This window comes from Canis lupus, chromosome 38 (genome assembly GCF_011100685.1).
Source record: "Canis lupus familiaris isolate Mischka breed German Shepherd chromosome 38, alternate assembly UU_Cfam_GSD_1.0, whole genome shotgun sequence".
NCBI lineage: Eukaryota > Metazoa > Chordata > Mammalia > Carnivora > Canidae > Canis > Canis lupus.
The window spans coordinates 5161544-5170671 of NC_049259.1; the positions used below are offsets into that span (position 1 = coordinate 5161544).

Consider the following 9128-nt stretch of genomic DNA (forward strand, 5'->3'; position numbering starts at 1 on the left):
CAGGGAATCTACTACTTTGAAGTTCATAATAATCTCTCTAAATCATTCATGTTTAATTTGGTGGTAAACAATCCATACATAAATCTAGTGAGAATAAATTAACTATGCAACACATCCCCTTTGAAACTTATCTTAGTATTCTGTGTACATTTTATGTTTCACTGCATGAGATTAATTTATCAAAGCATAAGACTTCCCACTGAATCATTTACACAATGATTCAAACTTTAAAAAGCTTCATGCAATAATGTCCAATCATACTGTTATTTTGCTTAACTCTTAACTATAATTTATTTCACACTCCCAGCTTTGATTTAAGATAGTTTGTTCTAATAGTTTTATGCTGTGCCTTGTATGTAGTAAATTACCACAAATCCATGTTAGAAGTAAAACCCACCAAGGATTAGAAGATTGCTGCTTAGTCACAGGTCAGCCTTCATTATCCACTTGTGATGGGGACCCATTAGTAAAACAAAAAGGTACTAAAACGTTCTTACTTTTATTCAGAGAGGATTCTGTGCTTTCTTTCACAGGTAGGCAATGTCAGGGGTCTGAAAATAATGAGACAGAACTAAATTATCTACAGAAAATCTGGTGTTTTATGAAGAAATGCCCCCAACCAAGCAACAAGAAAATAATAATACAAATACAAAAATTTTATACTCAATTCAATATAAACCTATTACTAAATACGTACCAGTATCCTAAAATTCTCAAAACTTTTGACTTAATAGAGTGAGTTGGAAAGAAAATACAATGTACCCAAACAGAGAATACACAACACGGAATGGTGTCAATGTCAATTCTTTCCATGTTTATAGGTGTAATTTAGTTCCCAATACAAATCATCTGGAGATTTTTTTCAAGTTTAATTATACTGTATCTCCCCTTCTGTTTTCTGTTGAATTATTAATATTTTTTTGGAGTCATTAGAATGTGGATAATGTTTCTCTTAATAATAAAATATTAAGCCTATTAATTTAAATAGTATATTAGGTTTTTTATAAAATTATTTTCTTGGTATAATACCTAAAAGCATTTTTTAGGAGTAATTTGAAAATTTTTTATTGCTCATTGCTTTTAATATGATAATATTATTCTGCTGAAGGAATTTACCTCATTTCCCAGATATACAGTGTTTGTAAGTTTTGCACAGGATACTTGAAAAATAGGTTTATAATAGAGAACCTAGAATGAGACCCATACAAACATGGTCAAGTAATCTTTGACAAAGGATCAAAAGTAATTTAATGAAGAGAAAATAACCTTTTGAATAGTGATGCTCAGACAACTGGCCATCCTCCTGCAAGATAATTAATCTAGACACATAACTTTTACCCGTCACAAAAATTAACACGAAATGGATCATTGACCTTAATGTAAAACATAAGAATATAAAAGTCCCATAACATAAAACGGAAATTTTAGACAACTTAGGGTTTGACACTGAGTTTTTAGGTGCAACATCAAAAACACATTCCATGAAAGAAATGACATTTAGACTTTGTTAAAATGAAAACCTTCTGCTCTGTGAAAAACACTGGAAAGACAAGTCATCAACTGTAAGAAAATACTTGCTCAATACCTATCTGATAAAGGATTTGCATATAAAGTCCTTACATATAAAGTAATGCAACAATAAGAAAACAACACAATTTAAACTGAGCAAATGATCTGAACAGGCATCTTACCAAAGAAGATAAACAAATGGCAAATAAGCATATGAAAAGATGCTCAACTTTGTATGTAACTAGGGAATTGCAACTTAAAACAACGAGAAAACACTGTAAACCTGTTAAAATGGCTAAAAGTAAAAAAATACTAATAATGCCAAATGCTGGAGAGCATGTGGAGCAATAGGAACCCTCAACCATCAGTGGTAGGTAATGCAAAACGGTACAGCCACTTTGGCAGAGTTTAGAAGTTTCTTACAAAGCTAAGCATAATCTCACCATATGATCCAGTAGTCACATGCTTAGGTATTTACCCAAATGAATTGAAAATTTATGTTCATGCAAAAACCTGCACATAATTGTTTATACAGCTTTGTTGACAATTGCCAAAACTTGGAACTAAATAAAAGGCCCTTTAACAGAAGAATGGATAACAAACTGTGATACATCCACTCCATGGAATATTATTTAATGATTAAAAATAAATGTGTTATCAATCTATGAAAAGACATAAAGGAAACCAAACGCATATAAGTAAGTGAAATAAGCTAATCTATAAAGGCAATGTACTGTATGATTACACCTATATGGTATTCTGGAAAATGGAGGTAATATGAAGATCTGTGGTGTCCAGAGATTGGGGAAGAAAGAGGGAGGGACGATGAGGTGCAAGGGTGTCTCAGTCTCTTAAAAGTCTACCTTCAGCTCAGGTCATAATCTCAGGGTCTGGGGATCGAGTCGTGTGTCAGGCCCCCTGCTCAGCAGGGAGTCTGCTTCTCCATCTCCCTCTGCCCACCAACTTGTGCTCTCTCTCTCTCTCAAATAAATAAGAAAGAAATCTTAAAACACACAAAAAAGGAGGGAGAGATGAATAGATAGAATAGAGAAGATTTTTAAGACAGTGAAACTATTTTGTATAATCTAATGATGGAACATGGCATTATGTATTTGTCAAAGCCCATAGAATGTAGAATACAAAGAGTATATTATAACGTACATTATAGACTTTTATTAGTGATAATTGATTATCAATGTAATTGATAATCAATGTAATTGATTGATACATTGATAATGTATCAATATCAGTTTTATTCAATTATTAATAACAATTGTAACATATCTACTACATTAATGGAAGATGTTAAAAATAGGGAAAATTGTATGGAGTGGGGGGTATATGGGAACACTGTATTTTCTGTACACTTAAAACTGCCCTAGGTAATATAATCTAACAAAAGAAAATGCTACAAAAAAAAAATAGGAAAAGGTAAAGACAATTCCAATTCTGCACTAGTAGTTCATGCCCGTTTTATTATTTATGTTGTTCAAGTATTTAAATTGCATTTTTTGTCCTATTTTATGTCAAAACTGATAGTGTTCTGTTTAACTCTCATTACAATGATTTGCATTTTTCTTTTTATATTTTTTCTCAGTACTCAAAAGTTTAACTGTGCTAATTTTTATATCATATTCTCTGCAATACTTATAACCCCACTTAACAATCTCTTCGGGTTTTAGTAACAATAAAATTTAAAAACTAATTTAAATAATTACATTATTTTTCTTTTACTTTATTCAGAATCCCCACTCCCAAGGTGCTTCCTTTAATGTGCCTGCATATGTGCTCATGTTCACAAATGCTTACAAGATGCAGTATGCTCAGTCACAACCACAGTCCCATCCATCACATTTAGACTCGTGTTGCTAGTAGGATCTGATCAAAGCATATGTATCTTCTATCTATCTAATGTATAGATATATTATAGATATATAACATATATGAGATATGCAGAAGATACATATTTATTAGATACATATATATTAGATACATATCACTGCAAAACAAATTAACACAAACATTGTGGTTTAAAACAACACCCACACTACATTAGTGTTTCTGGGACATGTCTGAGCACAGCTTAGCTGAGTTCTCTGCTCAAGGTCTTACAGGGCTGCAATCAAGGTGTTGGCATCTGTGGTCTAAGTCAGAGTTTTGCCTAGGAATAAATCATCTGCCAAGCTCCCACAGGTTGTTGGCAGAATCGATCTCCTAGTGATTATAGGAATTAGGTTCCCATTTTCTTTCTGGATGTTGGCTGATGGCCACATTTAAGTCTCAGGGGCTGCCAGCAGTTTAGTGATGCATGACCCTCTCCTTAGTTCACAACCTGGCTGTTTGTTTCTTCAAGACCAGCAGAATATGACCTCTCTCTAATCTGCTAAACAGAATCATATGTTAGGAGATATAACTAATGCAGTGATATCTGTCATTTTTGGCATCTAGCATGACCTAGTCTGGTCACCCTAGATTGTATGTATCACAGGTAAAAAATTGTATTTTAGTTTCTATATATGGTAATTTTACTATTCTTTTGTTTTTTGTGGTTCTACCTTTGTCAAGTGACATACAACCACACACACGAAAAGAAACCTTGCTGATTTATTTTGTTTTATTGATACAAAAATTGTTCTTTTTGTTATAATGCTTTTCATGTCCAAGTCTCAGTTGTCTGGTACTAAACTGATACCTGGGATTTATTTAGGTTCATGTATGCTTCATATATTCCCTTGTATTTTATTTTGATTCACCTTTCTTTGTTTAAGCATGTTCTTTCTGTTTTTATGTTGTTTTGCTTTCTATTATTTATTTTCAAATGAAAATGATATATTTAAGATATACATGGAGCTTCAATATACATTTACATACTGAAATGAAAATGTTAAAAATAGAGCTAACATACGATCCAGCAATCCTTCTTCCATGTACATACCCAAAAGAAATGAAATCAGTACCTCAAAAAGATACCTTTGCTTCCATGTTCAGTGTAGCATTATTTACAATGGCCAATATACGAAAGGAACTGTAGTGTCTGGCAATGGATAAAGGGATAAAGGAATTGCGATATATATATACACACACATATACATATGTGCACACAAATGATGGAATATTATCCAGCCATAACAATTGGGTGATCCTGCCATTTGCCACAAGATGATGAACCTGAAGGACATTATGTTAAGTGGAAAAAGTCAGACACATACAGAAAAATACTACATGGTCTCACTTCTATGTAGAATGCAAAGATATTAAATACACAGAAGCAAAAAGTAAAGAGAGATGTTAGTCAAAGTGTGCAAGGTTGAAGTTATCTAGGATAAAATAAGTTCTGGAGATCTAATGTACAGCATGATGATTACAGTCGATATTACTATAACGTATACTAGAAATTTGCTAAGAGGGTAGACTTCAGGTACTTGCATTCTTACTCTCTCACACACACACATGCACATACACACATATGGCAACTCCATGAAGAGATGAACGTATTAATCAAGTATATTCCTGTTATAAAATAGATAGTTGCATTGGATTTTTAAAATCTAACTGATCCAAGTATCTCTGTGCTTGATGATCACTGCTGACCTTTAGGATATCTCCCGACCGTATGGTGTTCCATCCTCCCTCACTCCATCCCTCTCTCCCCATCATGTCACCATCTAATTTTATTTCCAATATTGTTTATTTGGTGTAGAAAAACTTATTGTTTAGACACGACCTATTAATTACTACTAAGCCATTTATACTTCCAACTTACCATGGCTCTTGAAAAGGATAGAGGAATTTTTCATCTTACTCAAATTTCTATTCACAAAAGTATTAAGAATCCTTGGATTCTATTAAACAAAAACTTTTTTTTTTCCCAATGGAATACTACATAGCTAGAAAAAGTATGAGATCTTGCCATTTGTGACAACATGGGTGAAACTAGAAAATATTATGAAAGGTGAAAAATGTCAGACTGAGAAAGACAATTTCCATATGAATTCTACTCATATGTGGAATCTAAAATGCAAAACAAGTGAGTAAGCAAGCAAACAAAAAGCAGAATCAGACATATGCAGAGAGTAAACTGATGGCTGCCAGAGGAAAGTGGAGTGGATAGATGGCCAAAATGGGTAAAGGAGAGTGAAAGATATAGGCTTCCAGTGATGGAACGAAGAAGTCACAGGACTAAAAGGCACACTACAAAGAATATAGTTATGGTATTTTGATAGGGATTGCATTAAATGTGTAAATTGCCCTGGGTAACATTGACATTTTCACAATATTAATTCTTCCAATCCATGAACATGGAATATTTTTCCACCGCTTTGTGTCTTCCTCAATTTCTTTCATAAGTGTTCTATAGTTTTTAAGGAATAGATCCTTTATCTCTTTGGTTAGGTTTATTCCTAGGTATCTTATGCTTTTGGGTGCAATTGTAAATGGGATTGATTCCTTATTTTCTCTTTCTTCAGTCTCATTGTTAGTGTATAGAAATGCCACTGACTTCTGGGCATTGATTTTGTATCCTGCCACACTGCCAAATTGCTGTATCAGTTCTCGCAATCTTGGGGTGGAGGCTTTTGGGTTTTCTATGTACAGTATCAAGTCATTGGTAAAGAAGGAACGTTTGACTTCTTCTTTGCCAATTTGAATGCCTTTTATGTCTTTTTGTTGTCTGATTGCTGAGGCTAGGGCTTCCAGTACTAGGTTGAATAGCAGTGGTGAGAGTGGACATCCCTGTCTTGTTCCTGATCTTAGGGGAAAGGCTCCCAGTGCTTCCCTATTGAGAATGATATTTGCTGTGGGCTTTTTGTAGATGGCTTTTAAGATGTCGAGGAATGTTCCCTCTATCTCTACACTCTGAAGAGTTTTGATCAGGAATGGAGGCTGTATTTTGTCAAATGCTTTCTCTGCATCTATTGAAAGGATCATATGGTTAGAACAAATTATTTTAAGATTTGTGTGGAATCAGAAAAGACCCCGAATAGCCAGGGGAATTTAAAAAAAGAAAACCATAGCTGGGGGCATCACAATGCCAGATTTAGGTTGTACTACAAAGCTGTGATCATCAAGACAGTGTGGTACTGGCACAAAAACAGACACATAGATCAATGGAACAGAATAGAGAATCCAGAAGTCGACCCTCAACTTTATGGTCAACTACTATTTGACAAAGGAGGGAAGACTATCCACCGGAAGAAAGACAGTCTCTTCAATAAATGGTGCTGGGAAAATTGGACATCCACATGCAGAAGAATGAAACTAGACCACTCTCTTGCACCATACACAAAGATAAACTCAAAATGGATGAAAGATCTAAATGTGAGACAAGATTCCATCAAAATCCTAGAGGAGAACACAGGCAACACCCTTTTTGAACTCGGTCACAGTAACTTCTTGCAAGATACATCCACGAAGGCAAAAGAAACAAAAGCAAAAATGAACTATTGGGACTTCATCAAGATAAGAGGCTTCTGCACAGCAAAGGATACAGTCAACAAACCTCAAAGACAACCTACAGAATGGGAGAAGATATTTGCAAATGACATTTCAGATAAAGGGCTAGTTTCCAAGATCTATAAAGAACTTCTTAAACTCAACACCAAAGAAACAAACAATCCAATCATGAAATGGGCAAAAGACATGAACAGAAATCTCACAGAGGAAGACATAGACATGGCCAACATGCACATGAGAAAATGCTCTGCATCACTTGCCAACAGGGAAATACAAATCAAAACCACCATGAGATACCACCTCATACCAGTGAGAAAGGGGAAAATTAACAAGGCAGGAAACCACAAATGTTGGAGAGGATGTGGAGAAAGGGGAACCCTCTTACACTGTTGGTGGGAATGTGAACTGGTGCAGCCACTCTGGAAAACTGTGTGGAGGTTCCTCAGAGTTAAAAATAGAACTGCCCTATGACCCAGCAATTGCACTGCTGGGGATTTACCCCAAAGATACAGATGTAATGAAACGCCGGGACACCTGCAACCCAATGTTTCTAGCAGCAATGTCCACAATAGCCAAACTGTGGAAGGAGCCTTGGTGTCCATCGAAAGATGATGGATAAAGAAGATGTGGTTTATGTATACAATGGAACATTCCTCAGCCATTAGAAACGACAAATACCCACCATTTGCTTCAACGTGGATGGAACTGGAGGGTATTATGCTGAGTGAAGTAAGTCAATCGGAGAAGGACAAACATTATATGGTCTCATTCATGTGGGGAATATAAATAATAGTAAAAGGGAATAAAGGAGAAAGGAGAAAAAATAAGTGGGAAATATCAGAAAGGGAGACAGAACATGTAAGCCTCCTAACTCTGGGAAATGAACTAGGGGTGGTGGAAGGAGAGGAGGGTGGGGGGTGGAGGTGACTGGGTGACAGGTACTGAGGTGGGCACTTGACAGGATGAACACTGGGTGTTATTCTGTATGTTGGCTTATTGAACGCCAATAAAAAATAAATTTATTATTAAAAATAAAACAAAGAATATAGTCAATGAAATTATAATAGCACTGTATCCTGTCAGATGATAACTACACTCGTGGCGAAGATAGTATAATGTATAATGTTGAATCACTATGTTATACAGCTGAAACTAATTTAACATTGTGTGTCAACTATTTTTAAATTTAAAAAAAGAAGTAAAAAAAGAAAACCTCTGGATTTTTAATTCAATGTTAGGATTTCACAAGTTTATGGGTTTAATGCCATTTTCTCCGTATGCTAGTTCGTTATACCTAAAAAGACTTCTTTTTTCTCACAACTACTTTAAAATACTTTGTCTATCATATTATCATTTTCACATAATGTATGCTGGAATTCACTAGAGAGGAATCTTAGTACATCAGCAATTACAACATGTTTCTTTTTTTTTTTTTTTTTTTTTTTAAAAATATGGAACGCTTCACGAATTTGCGTGTCATCCTTGCGCAGGGGCCATGCTAATCTTCTCTGTATCGTTCCAATTTTAGTATATGTGCTGCCGAAGCGAGCACTACAACATGTTTCTAACACAGTGTCCACCTAGCTATCGAGCGCTGAATTTTTAAAAAATATTCATCTACATTTCTTATCATTATCTTTCTTTCCCTAAAAAAATATATTACCTGACCATGCCACAGAATTTTTATTTTTTGATCAGATTCCGTGCATGACATACCCATCATTTTTCTTCATCAGCACAAAACAAAAACAAAAAGAAAACTGAACATAAAATGTCTCTTTTCTAACCAGGGTTCATACTTATCTTTAGCTCTTGCTTCTGGATTACACACTTTTGAGGACTAGTCCTGATTCTGAGTTAAAACTAGAAGATTAGTTAGACAAAGAGATGAGGGGGAAGATGGAATGTGTTCATAACTTTATTCCCCATATTTATTCCCCTGACGGGATGAAGCCTTAAAGGTTAGGGCAAGTATCAGATTTTGACGTCTGTGGTCAGCAGAACAGTGCCTGCCCTCGAACCCTATCCCAAAGACACCCAGGCTTTAATACTCAGAACCTGTGGATAGCTCACATTACACATGTAAGCTAAAGTTTGCAAGGGGAAGTAAGTTTGCTAATCCGCCAATTTTGTGAAAGGAAGATTGGCCCAAATTATTCAAGTAGGCA

General features: G+C 35.0%; 1 non-coding gene across 1 annotated transcript; it reads right to left on the reverse strand.

Moving 5' to 3' along the window:
* Positions 1-8405: 8405 nt before the first annotated feature.
* LOC119868104 lies at positions 8406-8512 on the reverse strand. The gene has a single exon (XR_005385872.1). It is a non-coding gene; the product is annotated as a U6 spliceosomal RNA (small nuclear RNA).
* Between the last annotated feature and the right edge of the window lie 616 nt (positions 8513-9128).